General features: G+C 32.3%; 1 protein-coding gene across 1 annotated transcript in view; it reads right to left on the reverse strand.

Moving 5' to 3' along the window:
* The window catches only part of LOC149413635 (uncharacterized), a 98,863-nt gene extending 77,893 nt beyond the window's left edge, over positions 1-20,970 (reverse strand). Inside the window, exon 1 of the mRNA XM_089644543.1 lies at positions 20,430-20,970. The gene's annotated coding sequence lies outside the window, so the exon portion shown is untranslated. The remainder of the gene's footprint in view (positions 1-20,429) is intronic.
* Between the last annotated feature and the right edge of the window lie 971 nt (positions 20,971-21,941).

Below are 21,941 nucleotides of genomic sequence, written 5' to 3' on the forward strand. Positions count from 1 at the left end.
TGTTTAGTTTACTACAGTAAAAAAATAATTATCTACCGTTGAGTTCAGTGCATATTATTTTGTCATTTTTTTTAGTACAACCTTTGGAATCTGGTAAGGAGACGAATGGAAAATGTTTGTGGTATTCTAGCAGCGTCGTTATTGATGTAGTCATGTTACAGAGTCCAAATAGAGTAACCAGAGTAGTCACAGTTGTTGTTGACGATGAAAGACGATGTCGATATGATAGTTGATGTTTATTACGATGGGATGCTTGTAGGTCATGTATATAATCCATGGTCCATGATCACGGGGATGAAGTCGGTGTCTCGACGCCGCGTCGGTGGAGACTAAACTTGCAGGTGGTATTCATCACTGGTTTAGACCATGGGTCTACCTCGTACTCCAGCGTGAAGTAAGCCAAAGATAGTGGACCTGGTTTCCAAATGATTTTGAATTCGAACAGCGGGCAAAGCCGGATACGCTTTAAGGTACCAGCGAACCTTTGGGGGAGCGGGGAGCGCGGCGAGAGGTCGGAACGGCCGCCTGTCGTAAGTTGCAGATGGGCACTTGAACGAGTCTAATTATGATTACTGAAGACTCACCGCTAGGTCCCGCGATGTAGTATTTATATAGTAGTCAAACGCGAATAGTAAAGTCTAGAAATTCACAGGCCGTAAGTAGGTAGTCTGCTATTATTATTAGTACCTATCTAGAATAATAGAATCAAAGTATCTGGTACCTGGTATTATTCTAGTAGCTGCCACTACACAACCATTGGTGTAATTTTTGGTCGATGAGTACAACCATTTAAAGAAACTGAAAAAATTGGGTTGGTTCACATTTTGTAAAACAAAAACTATGTACGTGCCCCCCTGTAATAATAATTTTAACACATATACAAATATTATTAAAATAAAATCTTTTTAAAATATGCCGTTGTTGGTTAATGCCGTATTCCATTACAAAATGAATTCAATGTGATTTTCAAAGTTAATCTAATATAATCATTTCGAGACTATATTAGATTATAAAAATTTAGTCACGAAATATAATGAAATTTAATATAATGAAAAGACTTTAAAATGACCAATATCAGGATTTAGAATAACGAAAAAATCGACCAGTGTAAAAAAGAGGTGTTTTCCCATTTTCAATTTTCATCCTAGTCGCGGTAGTTGCTAGTCCCTAAGGTCGGCAAGTAGACAATTTCAAAAAAAAAATAGTTTTTTGTTTGAATGAGGATTGAATCATTCTCTCCATCGACTGGCTCTTAAACTGCTGTAAACTTTTAAAATGTACTTTAACTCAAAAAAACGTTTTCCTGAGGATCAAACCTTCCTTCCCAGAGACTGGAGTTAATGGTGATAACAGCTGCACTAAATCCCGATTAGGTAGGACCGACATTTATTTCGTATATTAACTGCTGTAATTTCATCCAATTTCACAGAAATGCGTACATGTCCGCGTTGGTGTGCATGAATGCCACTGAGAGACAATAGAATGTATTTTCATTGTCATTGACAACCAGTCTATTTGCAAAGTTTCCAAAATTTGGGAAAATTTCATCTTCCAAGATTTGCATTCATTCATACACGAAAACACAAATGTAATTAAAGGATGTTTATAAATTTAATGTCCAGTAGATACCAGTAATATAAATAAACATTATCTACTTGCAAATAATAAAATAAAATTATAGTTTTAAAGATTCTTAAAAAGTTTTTGATTTTCGACGTTACGTAACGGTGAGAGTTTCGTGACAGTGCCGGGTAAGATGGAAATCCACTCAAATCTGTCCATACATAAACCTAGCTTCATTCAAATTCATGTATCGTATCCTTCATGCTCATGTGTTCTTCCATCTCTTGACATAACCCGACTAAAGTATTTGTTTGACTTGATCGTGCGCAGCACACACGATATACAGAATGTGTATTTTGCGACAGATAACCTAATAAACTGTAGTAGTATAAATAGGACCGATTTTATAGGTTATCGCTGTTGTATTTTCATGGCCGACATTAACCAACGTAATGGACGATTATTTTTCCCAAGAAACAAAGATAATTATAAATCATTACCAATGTTTTAGCGCGACATCATAACCTTTATGATTTTATCCATTTAATAAAGCTCACCGCATACAAACCACCACATTTGGGGCCTTTGTCGTATATCAGTTTGTTTTGTTTTGGGAACCAGATAGGATTAAGTGATACAAATTCAGGCACCGAGAATGGAACTTTATGAGGTTTGTGAGCTTCTCCGTGAGATATTAATATGTATTTTAATAATATACCAAAAGCCTTAACCAACCAAGTGTAGCCAGGATTATACGGAGTTACTTTCAAGGTTGTTGGGGAATTTAATAAGCGTTTTGATGTTGGGTGTTTTGTCCTCAAAATTTTGAAAACGACCTTGTGTATTGATCCATTAGAGATAAGGGATACTCAAAGTTTGAAGATTAACAATCTATTTTATCCTACGAAACGAGAACACCATGGATGGAGGAGTCGAAGTGTGATAATCGATGTGGGTTCAACCCATGAGAAATAATAAGCAAGAATGGAAAATTCAAAACAAAAGCAATGGCAATTCACTTTGTAGAATTCTTGTGGAAGTGTAACTAATAACAAGTCGCTTATCACGAGCGCACTTTTTGACGACCTCAGGGGCCCAGCTGTTATTTATTTACTCTTTTGAATATTTTTATTTAGTTATAAAAAATTACATTTTAATATCTTGTATAAACCTTTACTAACTACTGAAATTTTAATTCTACAACATTTATGCACACTTTACACAATAAACTTTACTTTATCTAACACTTATTCTTTAGCAGTAAAGCTTATAATATCTGTCGGTAGTTCATTGAAATTTTTTTGGGTTCCCTACAATCTGTGTTCGGAAATCTGAAATCTCCACAGTTTTTCGTGGAGTAGTCATGTATTTCGAAATTCAAATGGACATTTTTAAACATGCATTTCGGATTCATCTTATTTTTGAGTTTAAATATAAATATTAAGGTATTGTAAGTTATATGCTGTCTCAAAATTAACATACCTAGTGTTTTTTCTGTTGCTTGTTTTTTGTTAAATAGCACCGAAATTACGATTCGAAACGTTGTTTGAAATGGCTTTACCCAAATTTAGAAACCGGTACTTAATAGCTATGTTCTTCCCAACATCTTACTCATTTACTTCTCTTTGCCACTGTCTTCAGCATCGTAATGTAACCTTACCAGAATGTCGCACTGTCTCTGGGCTCTTGGAACACGTGGCGATAGACATATTGCAAATCCGGTGCAGTCACAGCCGTTGTGGATTTTAAATTCTTGACAAAGGATTCTGAACACCGAAGAAGAACGTCCTCTTCACCGGTTTACTGGAGGCACATCTATTCTGAACCAAGTGACCCTGATGCCTTAGTCTATAATAATCTTAGCATCCAACTTTGACCTCCACAAACTTTCCCCAAAAACACGAAGAAGAATGAGATTTGAAAATTGTGAATAGCATAAAAAAATTGTAGGAAGCAAAAGTATATGGAGAAAAATTATTGCTGTAAAATATTGTTAATTTATTGAAAATCTGGTCAAATTTTTCATTTTTCTGTTAAAAACAGTACTAGAGGCCCACAATGAAAAATTTCACAAAAAATCAGTAAAGCACGAATATGATATGAGGAAGTCAGAACACGTGTTTTTCAAAATAATAATATTTTCGCCACTCGTCTATTAAATTTATTCGGACAAGGACACCTGCGTGAACACGTGTTCCAATGATATATTCTGAAAGACTAATATTTTACTAGGAAAGGGTCATGTGTCACATTTTAAACAGTATTTAGTATTATTTTCCGTGTGTTACTAAGACACACGTACAATGGGATATGCCATGAAACTGAAGGTAGGGTAATGAAATGTTGAAGAACAAGGTCAAGCAGTAGTTGGCTATTCAGATTTGATCAACGAGCACAACAAAAGCCTTTTTGAGGAACAGCTTTTCGATTCTAAATGTTGATCCGGGAAAATCCTGAGGGAATATACACAAAAATGTTATAATATGTAAAAACCATTAATGTTGTATAATGGGATCCTGGGAAATATAATATGGACTGTCACATATCACCTCCAGATAAAACGCTGACTTGTAATATAAATAACCAATGTATGTAAAACTCAGTTACTTTGAAATAGTGATGTTACCATGAGAAGTTTTCAAAAGCTTTGAGCTAAGGTTTCTACGTTCAAAATTCAAATTCGTTTCCCATTTAGCATTGGCATAGGTACTAATGATCGTTTGTCAGTTGATCAGTTATCAGTTGTCGGTGCAAGAGTGCGTTATTTCGAATTGGATTAATGCATAATGCGTTAAATAATTCCAGTGTATGAACTTTTAATTTTCAAAATTGAAACTTATAATTATGAAGTAAGTAAGTACCAACCAATTTTAAAAAAAAATATTCTCATATCTAAATCTTTGACGGATCTAAATGATATTGAACATCTGATTTAAAAAAAATGGATAGGAAATGGTCCTGATGCAAATATTTTCAGCACCAAAAATCATCCAATAAATCTAACATCTCATGATTTTTCACGGTTTCGCGCTGATATCTAATAATATGTATCTAATGGTGAAAATATTTCTTATTTCATTCGTGCTACTAATTAAAAGTTTTCTTAGGTCTTTCATGTTAATAAAAATATGTTATTGTAAAAAAATTGTGAATTATTCCCAAATAATATGTAATTAAAGAGTTTACAGTAAAAATTTATGTGCAACAATTACAAAATTAAAAATTGCAGTCATAATTACTGCAGAATGCATAAATAAATATCATCAATTATTCCGTTATAAAATAACGTTTTGTTTCAACTTATGGCGTATTTTTTCAAGAGTCTATGATGGTGGAAGTAATAAACCTTCCATGTTTTTCTTGCCACACACTTTCTAAGATGTTTCAGTCAAAACCTTCACACAACGCTCAACCGATTGTGTGTAACAGGGCAACCTGTCAAATTAGATGAAAATAGAACTTTTTCTAGACTTCCGAAATTAGGCATTCCTCTAGTTTTTCTTTCGAAATGGGAGGATACCAAGGTGATTGGCGTATTTTGCCAAGATACCATATCAATGTAGATTTGTGCACGACTGCAAATGTTCTCTCCCGGATAACTAAGATCGTAGTCCCACGGGTCGGTAAGCAAACGATATAAACCAATTTCTGTAAGAACCCATGCAGAAAAGTTTCACACTGAACTACTCTGCAGACCGTAACCTTACTTTAACGAACTTAATTCGGGACGACTCGACGGGTTAAGTCTCTGGGTTTCGATAAACGCTCCTAAATTTTTTGGTGAATGCATTTTCTGGGTAATCTTAGTAAGAATTTTTCTTAATCACAGGATTAATTATTAATTTATGAGGTTTGGGTACCGCCGCACCATTTATTGCATAGCCAACACCTCTGTCATAGGTCACATAGCAGGAGGGATATATTCATACGTCCTTCACTCCTGGATACACTGATCCCCATATTCCTATCCACCCCTCATACATTTTTTCTTTCCAGAACTTCTTCTTCTTCTTTTCCTTAAAAACACTCTCCACACAGCATCCCCAAAGATGACACATGCACTGAGGGAAATTATTTTCCTCAAGGCCCCCTGTTTGGGGTTAGCGTAAAAAAAATATTTGTTTTGAGATTTTCACGGCCAAAGTATTAAAGCGATTTATTTTTGGGGTATTATGTCGTGTTGCGCTCCACCCTTTTTTAGCAAATGTTTTGAATAAGGTTATTTTTTTTTAATAAGTTTTACAAGATTACAATTTCGATGATTTTCTCAACTACCATACTTGGCTCATACCCGTATTATGGTGGTCGTACGTGATTTATGTAAGAATAACAAAACAGTATTTTGTAAAACAAATAATAAAACATAAGGGAAAATGACGTGTTATGGTTTAACAAAATTAAAAAATCTTATTATCGAAATTAAAATAAAGATTTTACTGATTGATTAAAATATATTTTGAATTAAACAGAAATAAAAAAATGTTAAAAGTAAGATGCAAAAATACCAAATTATTTTTTGGTTCCGTACTTATCTAGAAATGTATCTATTTACGGTCACATTGACACATTTATAACAGTGTGTATCATCATCCATCGTGTCTATACACATCTGCCCTGATGATGGACACCGTAACATTGGCTAAAGAAGGAGGTAGCGCGACACGGCATAATACCCCAAAAACAAATCACTATAACTCACAAAAAATGTTCAGCAGCGAGATGCATAAGTTAATCTGTTTCATTGTTTATTTTTTGTGTTTGCTGCATTGTTAAGTATTTAAGTACAATTATTTTTATAAGCAATAATTATTGTTCGCCTGAAACACTCATCCACATTGAAAAAATCTCCTGATAAAAAATACATGACGTAAATACATAAATAAATTATAAAAATAATTGTTATCCTTTGTGCTATGCATAAATAAAATCTTGTCTTTAAAAACATTAATTTATCAAAAAAATAATAATTTATTTAAGTACACTTCTAGTTAAATTAAAAATGTGCATAACTTTATTTATATCGATTCAATTAATTTTAAAAAATTTTGTGTGTTGTGGTTAATGAGAATTTTATAAATAAATATTAACATATTATCAATAATATTCTCAAAACTTACCTGTGACAAAGTTTTTTATTCATTTTCAGTAGCATTGTTACATTTACACTCCAGCGCAATAAAGTTGAACCAACCTACTTCATAAATTCATACAAATTCGTTATATCTGTTGAAGATTTGAAGAAGAATTTGCTATTAATTTGCTATTCAAAAATAACACATCTGCCCTGATGATGGACACTGCAATGCGGTCCGAAACGTTGGCTAAAGAAGGAGTTAGCGCAACACGGCATAACACCCCAAAAACAAATAACAAAAAAAAAAAAAAAAAAAAGAATTTGCTGTTAAAGATTTAAAAAATACTAATGAAAACATTGTCAACAAAAAAAACTTTTAACCACTCGAGTGATTTTTGGCATACTATGCCAAGTTTATAAAAACGTTTTGAGCGATCACTTGCTATAATGTGCCAAATTATAGCACCTAAAAATATGGGATAAACGGTGAAATCATTGTCTATCTACGTGGATTCATTGGCTTTAAACCGCATTAAGCAGTTTTATATGTTTCCATATTAATATTTTGAGAAATAGTATTTAATAAATTATATGGTAAATGTATATATATACTCATATATATATTATGACACCAATCTCTCGAGTAGATGAGCTCTTTTGAACAATATAATATATTTTTGATGTTCAGTAAATAATAATAAATAAATTATTAATACGCATGGTAAGTGGGTAATAATAATCAAATCTGAAATAAAACAATAGTGATTTTGTGTACATATAGCTACGAATTTATTTAATTTATTATGACCTATCGGTTTCTCTTAATACAAGCATCATCAGGATACAAAATAAACGAATAAAAAATTACATAACGTGTGCTTGGATATACAAATAAAGTGAGACAAAATATAACATAACCAGTGAACCCGCCATACTTCGCTATTGCTAATGTCTTTCTCAGGCGTCTCACCACATCTTCCATCATTCACTTCTGTATACCACAATATTACTATGAAAAAACTACATTACATCGACTTTAAATCGACTCTGTATCTTATTCCGGGGCAGAGATAAAGCGTTAAGTATTCCTCGGGCATCTCCAAGGAAAACTTCTAACATTCAAACCACTCCTGGTATTAATAAGAACAAACTTTGAATTTTTCATCGATATAGTTTTAAGAGCAAAGCGAAACATACGCAGGCTAATGTTTTATACATTAAAGACTAGCTGACGTGTACTCCACGTTGCTTGACTTTTCTCTATTTTCTGTAAATATAATGTGCATATATTGTATAGATAAACCTTTTGGAATAAATTCTATAAATGATAGTCAAAACCCTATCATTCGTTGCATAATTCAGAAAACTTAAGCGCGCAAACAGAAGAACGCGGATATTGACTTTATGTTATTCTATTTAGAGAAGATTATTATTTATTTGAAAGCGCAGGACACATAAAACAGTATTAAAAGCTCTACACATCGCATGATTTGTAATTGCTATTGTAGAACTAAGCATGAAAACATAGTCAATAGGAAATCTTATAATCAACACATTTACAATAATATGTATGCCCATATTATAAACATTCGATAAAGGGACTGGAAATATGAATACATTATTTTATTTGGTGGGTAATTTACGCGAAGTAAGCACCTACATAAATTGAAAGAATGTTGTTTGTTTATGTTCTCATTTCCCAAAAGCCACATCTCACAAATTGGAAACTACAAAAAGATGTTATATTACATAACGACAAAAAGAGTAGAATATATTAATTGAAAATAAAATTTTGGAAAATTATTTGCAATTTGGGAGGCGGGTTTGGGTAGCGCCGCCCCGAAAACCGGGAACCACGGAATAGGTCAATCCAAGTGGTTCGCTTCGTTTGGTGACTTAGCAGGGGTGCCCGAGTTCATCGGGTGAGGTGTGTTCAGTATGCTCCTTCCCACCAGCTGCGTAGCTAGCCAGATCCGTAGAGGCCGGTTAGGGAGACCCTTTAACCTCTCCAACTGGGTTATCTGGACTCATCGCCTTGCGTCGCAGCAGGATAGATAGGTTAATATGTCCGTCACTCCTGGACGCACTGATCCCTAGATTCTTACCCACCTTCATACCTTTTTCCTTACCAAAACCCGTTACCTTTTGTATCATAAAGGCGCAAATTGAAATTTATTTTAGGCATGGTATTTTTTTTTTTCTAACATCGTTTAGATTATATTTCTTACCATGACCGTAAGGGAGCTATATGAGTTGTTCCCAAAAGCGAACAAATTAGCGTGAAGGGTTAAAACGATGAATGTTAACAGATTTGTCCACAAATCAAACAGCTTCCCCCCACAACAATGTATTCATCCTAACCTTCGCTGCTTAACTCCTCCGTGTATCTTCCTCTTCGTATCTCTCTCGTCCATTTGACCCCTAACCTCTGACCTTCCATCTATTAAGTCCGCAAAACTGCCACTGAGATAATTGCATTATACAATCAGGCACTCGTAAGTTATCCGATGAAAACACTTCGCATAATTGCTAATCTTCCTGAAATAACTTGTACATTGTCGCGTGGCGCTTTTCTTGTTATGCCAATCTGGAAAATTATTTTAAAAGTAAACATAGAGCTTTGCTGAGACAGTAATTTAATTTAATTATAATTATGCCGTACCATTTTCAAAATAAATTGTGGTTGGCATTAAAATAACTCCTGTCATGAAAATGTTATTTGTTTCATTAGTTCGTAGCCAATTGGAATATAATTCCGTCATTTGGTCACCTCACCATAAAATTCACATTAAAAATATGAAAAATAGAGAGATAGTTTTCAAGATTTATCAATTTTAAGTTCAGTATTAATTAGTACAATTAACACATTAACAAATAAACATTTGCTCCTCCTTAGCTGATAATATACATAATAAAATCACACATAATCCAGGCAATGAAATAACATTAGTTATGATAACATTGAATCATTACATCTTCGATCTACTAAGGAATTAGAAATAAGTAAAATAGCTGTTCTCAGTCTCTCCACAGATTTGGTTCCTATTTTATCAAAGTTAATTAATAGGTGTTTTAAAGTGGGATATTTTCCAGATATTTGTAAAATTTCTAAGGTAATACCAATTCACAAAGGTTGGTCCAAAACGATTACCTTAAACTACAGATCAATTTCTATCTTACCAATCTTATCTAAAATCTTTGAACGTGTAATTTACGAAAGATTAAAAAACTTTTTATAAAAAATATCGTTCTTGTAACGACTTAATCAGTAAACTTGAAAGCAGCATTGATGCTGGAAATTATATTTTATCTGTACTAATTGACCTTCAAAAAGTTTCGATACAGTAAGACATTACATAGTTCTCAAGAAACTCGAGAAAATTGGTGTAGTTGGTCTTAAAGACAGAAAGCAATTCGTTAGCATCAATAATGAAATAAGCAATCACCTTCCAATAAACTATGGAGTTCCGCAGGGATCCATTCTGGGACCACTACTTTGCCAAATTTATATAAATGATATCTCCCAATTAGATTTAAACGGCAAAGTTTTTATATGCAGATGAAATTGCAATTTTCTACTGGGGTAAAGATTTGACATCTTACTAGAAAATTCATAATTGAAACAGAAAAAATCAAAAGTTGGCTTTGGAGCCAACTTTTCATATAAAATATCCTAGCTATGAATTTAAAAAAACAGAATACGTGATTTTAAGCTCAACCCGTAAAATCATTCCTCCTCGTCATGTATCCTTAAAAATTGAAAATAACAACCTGCAAATCTTTATACATGAGAGATATCTTAGGCTGTGCATTGATAAGCACTTAACATTTAAACAGCACATTCAAGATATTAAAGATAAAATCACCCCCTTATTAGCGAATTTAGCCGGTCATCATATCTATTGCCAAATAAAATTTAAAAAGGTTTTTATTATAGCGTTGTACATTCACACTTAAATTACTTTCTTGAAATCTGGGGAAACGCATATGAAACACACATAAATGAAACACTGATAATGAGTCTGATATTGAATGCATAATATTATCATGGTAACATAGTTTGAATTTTGATGAAAGGGACAATTTCCTTATAATTTAAGATACATGATAAAATTTTTTATGACGTCACATCTAGCCACAAAACGAATATTTAGCCGTTACAAATAACGTTTGAGTAGAAATCTGTCTCTGATTTGATTCTGTGATCACGTTTCGCAGTAGAGAGAGGTGAAAATAATATAATTTTTGAGAAAAATACATAAATTTATATTTAAATAAAATAATATGTTTACTAAGCACGAGTTTTTTTATGAATTATCACATCTACCGGTTTCGCTTCAGTCAAGCGAGTCATCGGGATGTTGTTAATAACTTACACTACTTATTAATAACATTTTGATTGAACATTGAGTCATCAAGCGAGTCATCGGGATGTTATTAATAACTTTAATTAGTTATCAATAACATTTTGATTGAACATTGAGTCATCAAGCGAGTCATCGGGATGTTATTAATAACTTTAACTACTTATTATTTTATGCTTCCGATTTTGTTGTCCGGGTTAAATCTTCCCCATAGGAAAAACTAAACCCTTCCACTCACTTTTCCACAAATGATCAGCTAGTCAATCAACACTATGCAAGTGCATTATATAAGTAAAATAAATACAAAAAAATACAAGAACAACAACACGTCAACTCACCAGAGATCAAATGGAAAAAAAAAAATTCACCGACTCCAGATATTTTCATATCAGAGGGTTCGGCTCGGTAGTACTTCTAACAGGGCCTATAAATCCTACTGATCCCTCAACATAAATATTTAAAAAATCTTTCGTTATCCTACATGTATTCAAAATGACCGACTTTTGCATTTATATATAAATTTTTTGATAGATCTAATACGCCTAAATTTTTAATGAGAGAGCTAGGTATAATGCCAGTAGCCGAAATAACGAATGGTAATATTTTTATAGTCTGAGAATGCCAAATTCTTTTTATTTCGTTTCCTAAATCTGTGTATTTTCTAATTTTTTCATTAACAGATTTTTGAATGTTACAGGAATTTGGAATAGCGACATCAATGATATAAGTTATTTTTTTTAATTTTGTCATGGAAAACTATATCGGGTCTATTATGACTAATCGTTCGGTCTGTTAGTATAGTTTTATCATAATATATTTTATAAAATTCGTTTTCTAAAAATGAATTTGGTTCGTATTCATAGTATGGTACTATATTACGGCAGTCAATCAAGTTATGTTTAATTACCAAATTTTGGTGAATTATTTTTAAAACTTGATTGTGCCTAAATGTATACTCGGACGGTGCTAATATAGAACATCCAGATATGTTCTATAGTTTCCGGAAAAGCCAAACATTTTCTAAACAAATCATCAATTTGATTTGTATCTTTGATTATATGCTTTCTATAATTTTTAGTATTAATGACTCTATCCTGAATGGCAAGCATAAATCCTTCTATTTCTGCGCTCAACTCTCCAATACTCAACCATTTGTTTGACGAAAATTTGTCAACATATGTTTGGTTGAGATAATTGAAGTGTTTTCCGTGTAAAATTTTATTTGACCAGGTATCTAATAATTCCTGGTTGGGATTTATAAAAATGTTGGCATTCTCATCGTATAAATTTAAAGGTGTAATATTTCTATCTGCCTTGCAAATTATTTTGTGCATTTCTGAGCTATGAGCTTTCCTATGGAAAAAAGTTCTTAGCATTTCTACCTGATTATGTTTTAAAGAAGTTATTTTGACTATACCTCTACCTCCTAAATTTCTAGGTAAATTAACTCGTTCTATAGCTGAATTTGGATGATGGCAATTAAACTTAATAATAACAATAATTAATAACATTTTGATTGAACATTGAGTCATCAAGCGAGTCATCGGGATGTTATTAATAACTTTAATTAGTTATTAATAACATTTTGACTGAACATTGAATCATCAAGCGAGTCATCGGGATGTTATTAATAACTTTAATTAGTTATTAATAACATTTTGATTGAACATTGAGTCATCAAGCGAGTCATCGGGATGTTATTAAAAACTTTAACTAGTTATTAATAACATTTTGATTGAACATTGACTGCCTATTGATTTTTTATATATTGATATTTGAAGATGGGTTAAGATGTGTTTTTATGAAGATGATTTTGTTTACCATCTCTGACACCGCATAATTTTGATATGCGTATACTATAGTTGAAGGAAAAATAGTATAAATTTGAAGCTGGCCGTGGTAGGCTGAAACAGGTAACAGTCATAAATAAAAATATGACTTTTAAATTTAATTAATCATTTTAATGAAATTTCATTAACAAAAAATAAATATTATACTTCACTTTTTATTTATTATCATCAAATAAAAGCTGTCACGCGTAATAATAATCGCACAGCAGAACTTGTATAAAAATAAACTGTTTTTATAAACCCAGTAACAATATTATTTAATATGTAAAAAAAAATAAAAATTATACTTTACTTTGCTTGGTGGACTGATTTTTCTGATTACTTCTGTTTTCACAACAACGTGAAAACAGAAGTAAACATTTCAACAATGTGAAATTAATTAGTGCGTTTATAAATGTAATTTTTAAAATCTAAAAATCAAATCATAAGTATTTTATAATTGATGCTAAAGCATCGATGCAAATTGTTAAACAATGTCGTGCGTTAAAGATATAGATTAAAGCCGTCATTTCAAACGGTTTCATTTTTGTTTTCGATATGATACGATAGGATTTTTACTGCAAAAAGTATTAAATTGATCAAATTTTGGATTTTTTTATTTTTTATTTATTTATTTATTTAACGCCCAGAGGGCTTTTACATGGTCGGTAGTATAATTTTAATTTGACAAATACTTTCAAACATAAAAAATAAGAATAAAATTACATTTGATAAAAGCTATGCAACAAGTCATACAAACACAAGAAACAAAAACAGAAAATTACAGCTATTTGTTGGTTTACATGATGTGTTTAGGAGTATTGTTGAAATAAATGTTTTAAATGATCCACAAAACTTGCCAAGTTGGTATTGAATATGTCAACCTCACCCAAGTAATGATTTCCCATGGTGTGAAGTCGTTGTATCGGAGAGTGGGCAATGTAGTTACGCTTATGTGTGCTGCTGTAGAATATTGTATTTTGTCGTGTTGTTACTGTGGGTGTATGTATGTTTATAAGTTGCAGGAGTTCACAACAGTCGAATTTAGAGTTAAGTATTTTGAATCAGAACGTTAAATCGTTTATTTTACGTCTATCTTCTAATGTATGTATTTTTAGAGTATTTAATAAGAAATTGTATTTTAAGTCTTCGACAGGGATATTTAATTTAAAATTTATAAAACGTAGAAATTTTTTTTGTATTCGCTCAATGTTGTTAATGTGAATTTTATAAGATGGAGACCAAACTACTGAGTTATATTCAATTAGACTTCTTACTAGAGATAAGTATAATAGTTTAATGGCTTATAAAGAATTAAAGTTTTTAGTTGTTCTTAATACGAAGCCTAGTGTTTTCATACCTTTGTTCACAATTTGATGGATATGATTGGTGAAACTTAGTTTTTCGTCCAAAATAATTCCAAGATCTCTCATTTCCGTGACTCTTTCTAAAGCTATGTTATTGATGGAATATTCGAATAAAACAGGATTTTTGTTTCTGAAGAAAGTCAAGGTTTTGCACTTTACTACATTTAAAAATAAATTATTTTGAACGCACCAATCTCTATTGCACTTCTGGATTGCACTTCCTCCTTTTTAGCCAACATTCGGACAGTGTTTCAATTTCCTCATGTTCAATCATGACAGGTGTGATTGTGGTAAAGTGTGGGCTTATGTGATACCGCGTTGCGCAGGTTAACGTCCAGGTGAATCCTGGTACTTCATTAAAAATCCAAATGTTCCTTGAAATTGCTTTAGCCATCTTTGCTGACCGGAACTGAATAGCAAAGTATTGCCCAAACCTCTTTCCCTTTCCACGACCTTCATCTACCGAACATACCCCGATTGAGAATGATGACAACTGCCTCCGAATAGTTGAGTGCAGTCAAGACTGGCATTAAAAAAATCATCACTGTAAAAACAACATTGTTAATGTAACACGTCTATTTTATCAATAGATGTATTTTAAAACTATTATTTATTATTTTTGGTTTGACTAAAGATTCAACATTCCTCCCCAGGGACTGTAGTAAACCGCGTTAACTGATCCAAATCCCAATTGGATACAACCGACATATTAACCGCTGTAATGTCTCCCAATTTCAGAGAAATGTATATATTATTATTTTTCGGAATAACTTATTGAGTAAAACCTCAAATTATAATATTTAAATATTGAAGACAATATTAGTGATTTTTAAACGCAAATCTGAAACAGAAAAATCAGAAAAGGAAACGGTCACATCTGGGACTCGAACCCAGGACCCTTGTCTTTCCGGGACAATGCTCTACCAACTGCGCTAATGGGACCCTATCCTCATCGGTCACTTTTAGTTCGGGTTGAATCTTGCGATCATACATAAAGATAGTTGCCAGTAAAAATGTGCGGTGAAAAAATGAAGACAACGTTGGTAGTTCTTATTCGAAGTATGATACAGTTAAAAGTGACCGATGAGGATAGGGTCCCATTAGCGCAGTTGGTAGAGCATTGTCCCGGAAAGACAAGGGTCCTGGGTTCGAGTCCCAGATGTGACCGTTTCCTTTTCTGATTTTTCTGTTTCAGATTTGCGTTTAAAAATCACTAATATTGTCTTCAATATTTAAATATTATAATTTGAGGTTTTACTCAATAAGTTATTCCGAAAAATAATAATTCATTTCTAGACTTGCAGAAAAAGTCAATAGATGTCGCACATTAAAAATAAAAACAATAAGATAGGTTTATCTATAAGACGCTGTCTAGGATTGCATTTAGTTCGGGTTGAATCTTGCGATCATACATAAAGATAGTTGCCAATAAAAATGTGCGGTGAAAAAATGAAGACAACGTTGGTAGTTCTTATTCGAAGTATGATACAGTTAAAAGTGACCGATGAGGATAGGGTCCCATTAGCGCAGTTGGTAGAGCATTGTCCCGGAAAGACAAGGGTCCTGGGTTCGAGTCCCAGATGTGACCGTTTCCTTTTCTGATTTTTCTGTTTCAGATTTGCGTTTAAAAATCACTAATATTGTCTTCAATATTTAAATGTATATATGTCCGCGTTTGTATGCGTGGTTGATGGAATGCATCATCACAAGTATATTTGTCGAGTTTCAGCTCGATCGAATGTCAGAAAGTGGGTTAATTTACGCTTCCAAGTTTTGCATTAATTCATTACCGAGAACGAAAGTGAAATTCAAATTACTGTGTTTAACATTATTTTATTTTAGACCTCGCTCACTCGACCACCTCAAAATAAATCGAAGAACTCGCTTGTTTTTTAAAAATACTTACGCAACGAATATTATTCCATTTTCATTGGACTGAAGTCTTTCCATTAGCTTATATTGTATTGTTTTCATTGACATCGGATTACATTGTACATGAAATAATAAGATGTCTTATTTAGTTGCTCTACGCGAATTAAATTAGGACCGATTTGGGGAAACGGCTACAAAACCATCAATACGGAAGTTTCAGGAGAATATTTCCACGCTCATATACTACAATGTTATTAATTCATTATATATTGTTTTCATTGTGCTATCAGGTGGCCGTTATACACGCTAAATTACATAATAAGTATGTGGGTAGGTTGACAATATACTCCTACATTATTCCGTTTTTCCAGAAGCTGTTTTATTTATTGGAATTTATATAGTTCAAACAGACACATAAGCACTTCGAAGCCTACTTTACTTGTATAAAAATGTGAACATTTACAAAATTCTTGCAAGAAACAATAGGCTCTGCCACACGTACACTTCAGAGCAGCGGTACCACGCGCCGCTACAGGCCGCCGCGCAAAAAAGTAATGTCCGAAATTAAGGTAAGGGCTTACAGCGCAGTCCATTGTGAAACTTTTCTACGCGGCGGCCTGGTCTACCTGGTCATGTACCTTATGTATAAATCGAAAATGTGCACAAATAGCAATCAATGCCGTCTGTCGGTACTTATATTAATTAGTACAACTTTATAAACGAGTGGAATAATAATTCGAGAACCTTCATGAACTTCACTATGAAATAATCTGAAGCATTCGCGGCCTTCCCATAACAAAGCACATTTTCATCACCCACTCCCACTAATGCTCAGCCACTCCCCGCCAAACTCTCTTATTTTCGATGTGACACCGAGAGCTTTCTACCATCATAAGCACCGGTGGCTGGCAGTGGTTGGTTGTGAAGAAAATTAGACGAGTAGGTAAATACGGGTTTCTATTTATAATATATATTAGATTATGAGCGGATTCTTTGTCTCCAACGTCCGATATAAATCTTCCCTTAAAATATAATATAACCAAGAGTTTTATTTATTTATAGCAAGTGGGTACTGTTTACAAATATTTTATTTCGCAGCGTTGGTCTAAAACATAAACGGTTGAAAACAATATGTTAACCTGTAATTATTACATCAACTGCCGTAAACCTCAAGAGAAGAGTAAAAAAAAACACCAATTCTTTCTTTTTAAACTCACGTTCGAATAATTTTAAAGCAGATAAAAAACATAAGTTTTATTCTAGGTAATAATTGGTACGATGCGTAATAATAGTGGTATACGAAGTCGTTTATAAATTTATAATCTTGGGCTTTCTTTTAGTATTATTATTTTTTACTAGCTGCTAATGGGATATTTTCACAACATGAAAACCGTTAAAAGTGTGTAGAAGATATAAAGTTTATTTTTATGATTGTGATCATTGTACTAATACATTCAGAAACCGTCCCAATTTGCTACAACTTCATTATGACATAAAACGCTACTGGCTGGTGCTCTCACCAACGTAGCCCTGCTTGATGTCAACGCTTCTGAATTCACGAATGAAAACGAAAATGTCGTCAATCGAAAATGGCATATTTTAAATCTATGTAGAAAAATTATTTATCAATTTAAAAATAAACATATCTATTGGTTCGAAGTTGTTGTGACGTTGTTGTTACGTTGTCATGGAGGTGACATTGAGCTGATATTCTTGATATTGACAATTATAATTAGTAAATCTGGGATGAATTATTCGTACGAAATATTCGTAGAGCAAAACTTATATTTTGCGGTGCGAACGGTATTTTCTAAAATTTTAAATGAAAATAAATTATTTTTACTAAAAACATTTGTATTTTTACCGTGGGCTCAAATAACTAATTAAAAATTAATTGAAAATTCTTTATTTTAATAAAAAATATTCAATAATTTAATAAAATTCATCAAAAATTTATTAAAATTTCTACAATAATTTATTAAAAATTCTAAATTGATATTGACAATTATAAATAGTAAATCTGGGATGAATTATTCGTATGAAATATTCGTAGAGCAAAACTTATATTTTGCGCTACGAACAGTATTTTCTAAAATTCTAAATTAAAAAATTTACTGAAAATCCTTTAATATTTTACTAAAAATTATTCAATAATTTTATAAAATTCATGAAAAATTTATTAAAATTTCTACAATAATTTATTAAAAATTCTTCAATAAATTATTAAAAATTCTTCATTAATTTATAGCAAAATTATTGTGGCGTAATTTTAATTTAAAAAAGACTATTCGTTTTATTTAAATTAATTCAAACTTTAATTTTTAAGCAATAATTTATCCAATGTTATTAAGCAAGGATACAATTAAGCAAAAACCAGTTGCATATTTTTGAATCTTTCACAATTGACAACACAAAGTAAAAGTTAATTAATTATTTTCTTTAAAAAACTTTGTCCATAGTTCTTCTTTGTTCACATAAATTCAGAACCCATTGAAACTTTGGTAATCAGAAACCTTCAAACCAATTGGACGTTTATCCCTGTTAAATCTGCTTCTAAAACAAATGGATTAAAACATATAAACTCACATTATCAGAATCCTTAGTATTAATTACATAACAAATTGAATAAAGAGAATGTATTTATAAAGTAACCTTCTAAATTAAACTGGAAGTTTAAGAATTCAAAAAAAAATCTGGTAAATGCAATATAAATTTTGCCATTATTAGAACATTTATTTTGAGATGTTTATACAGATCTCAGAATTAAAATGACTGGGTATAACAGAACTTCTAAAAAAAAATCAGAAAATCTTCTTCATATCCGTATTAAAAATGGCTAAGTGTTGTAGTACCTATGTACGGATTGATCCGTTAAATGCACTCATGTTTATTTTACGTGCAGAATCAATTCATAGTAATTAGATTTTTTTTATCTATATAAATATATAAAAGACGGTTGACGTAAAGTTCCCGTGAGCACTTAGGTCATAAGTTTATTGTGCTATTTCTTTAACAGTCACCCGGTCCTATTTATGTAGGTAATCGGATTTAATAAGTTTTTTATTAAACAGATTGTAGGTATAACAATGACGGTCACATTTACGGTCACAGTATCTCTTGTCTTACTGGGACAACGTCCTTAACCACTCGACCATTGGGACCTAATTATGAAACGTCATATTTGTTGATCTCATATTTCAAATTCAGAATTAACTATATCATCTTGCAAATAATTTTTCCAATATTTTTAGCAGCTACCTTTTTAAATGACCACAAAGTTCTAGTTAATTGGTTTGTAACCTAGATAGTGTCTTGGATAAAAAAATAGTTTTTATTTATTTACATTTTTCTAAAATAAGGAAAAATATTTTTTCAATTTACTTTTTTAAAGGTAATCCTTCAAAATAATATTTCATTGAAGAAAAAGATAATACCATGGATAATAATATCGAGATCGACTAATATGACGTTTAATAATAAAGTCCCAATAGTCGAGTGATTAAATACGCTGTCCCGGAAGTCCCGGTAAGACGAGAGATCCTGGATTCCATTCTTAGCTGTAACCGTTATTTTTTTTTTCTGTGTCTTGTTCTTTTTCGTGTTTCTTATATTAGGTATAGTTTAAAAAAATGTAATATCAAGAGGATGCTTATAATTTCATGAGAATTTCGACTATTATTAGTATTTTGAATTGTTACTAAATTAACAAAAAGAAAAACTAAATCATTTTTTGTGGAATTAATATAAACTATAATATTATTAGCCTCGATAATGTAAAACCCATTAATTCTATATAATCTATATTGAGGCATTTTCTGGAACAGCCTAAGGCTTCTTCGTTTAATTAGAATATTCACACATTTCGGGTATTCGTTCTGTCGTACAAACAATAAGATTTACCATAACAGTGCCAAAGTAATGTTTATTAATTATGTGTAATTAATTATATTTCATGTAAATATTGTATAATTTTAAACTCGTAAACTATTACCAACAAGACAATAAGGTACCAACTCAACCAACAGAGTTAAATGTATATTATATTAGCCTGCATGATATCTCATCACATGGAACACAAATTAAGTACAATAAACAATGTCTCTTTGACGTTTGGTAAAAAAAAACTTTTTTCATGAATCCTTTTTACAAAAAGCCTACTTATAATAATGATGATTATATTCCTTCTGTAGCACCATGTTCGTGGGAAAATTACCTAAATGGTATTTAATTGAATAAAATAGTTTATCGTACATGTCTGTGAACTTTTATTAAAGCCCACTTATATTGTTTTTTTAAAATAAATACGAATATACAAGATTTAAAAGAAAGTTCAGTTGAAAATTGATGTTAAATAGCTTACCGGTCATATTTTGAAGCAACCAGGTATCAACGTTCAACCTGCCACATTGTCCACATTTGAACTTCAACCTTCAAAGTGTCAAAGTTACTGCATCGCACTCAAAACTGCATTTAAAAAGTGCACATTAAAATCCAGTTCCACCAAAACAACAACCGATCAAAATCTAACACGAACGCATTAATACTAAATCTGGATGAATCCTTAGAAGTTATTTAAATCACGACTACTTATAGCTTCACTAAAATACCTAGGCGAAGCCTTCAAAGCGTTCAATGAATAACGGAAACCCCTTAATTGCCACAAAAAACGAGCTAAAAGTCACTTCGCATAGATTTGAAATCACTTTTTAAATACAAATTTATTCAATAAATTCACGTAGAAAAAAGCTTCCTAAGTTATCGAGTCAAATGTTTGGCATCTACACTTAACGGTATTTTTCAGTTTCCGCGTCTACCTGTAGAGTTTTGGGTTCATTGAACAAGGGATTCCGACGTCGCTTTCGGGAGGGAGGTTGTTTGCGATCGTTTACGTGGTGCAGGGAGGCTGTACGGACGCCCGCGTGCCTCGGCAGTATTACTCCGTCTGACACCGGGACGCGTGAAGAGCGCCGGGCGTCGCGACGCGGGGAGACGCTCCGCCCCGCGTTCGGCCGAAAGGCGTCGCGCTATGTGACACAATGGTTGTAACTCACTATTAAATTAGTATGATGGATAATTTCAATTTATCTACTAATAGGTACCCTTATCTGCTGAATATATTTTGCTAAAATCGTATAAAGAATTTAATCAAAAGGTTTCATAGTTTCCTTATTTTTAATTTAAAACAGTTTTCACGTTAGATAGCAAACACACAAAGCAATTTAAATCGTTATCTCCAAGCAAGATAGAAAACCTAGCGAGTGGTAATTAAGTGTAAACAAAGCTATCACACGTCACTGTCTTTCAGTTATGAATTGTATATATGTTTTAGAAATATTGCAATGATACTTGATTATATTTGATTCGTACTATATTGACTTATATTGATTTCTTCTATTTACACACTTTTCTACATTCACTCGCCCTACATGCAAACAATCTACTACTTAAGCATCCCTTTCTTATTTGTATTCATTACGCTCATATCGACCTCGCATGCATAATACTATACTTTACATATGCAATTAGATTGAATGCTGTTTAACTAAGATTCCTGAGACGTATATGTCGTAAAACCATGTTTTATCGTGTGAGGAATGTAGAGATCCGCAAAGAGTGCAAAGCTGATGTAAGCGAAATGAGTAAGATTAAGAAAGGGACGCTAAGATGTTTGGGCATGTAAAGCGAATGAGCGAAGCGTAAGGAGAATATATGATGCAGACGTGAATGATAGCAGAAGTCGGGGACGTCCGAGGAAGAAATGGCACGATCAAGTGAATCAGATACTTGAGTCGGGCCATGTCAAGAGTGAAAATAAAAGAAGAGTATGTATGAATGTGAATAAGGCAAAAGAGCCGTGTGCCAAGACCGATTT

This window comes from Hesperophylax consimilis, chromosome 21 (genome assembly GCF_061612785.1).
Source record: "Hesperophylax consimilis isolate HC1 chromosome 21, BYU_Hcon_1.0, whole genome shotgun sequence".
Taxonomy (NCBI): domain Eukaryota; kingdom Metazoa; phylum Arthropoda; class Insecta; order Trichoptera; family Limnephilidae; genus Hesperophylax; species Hesperophylax consimilis.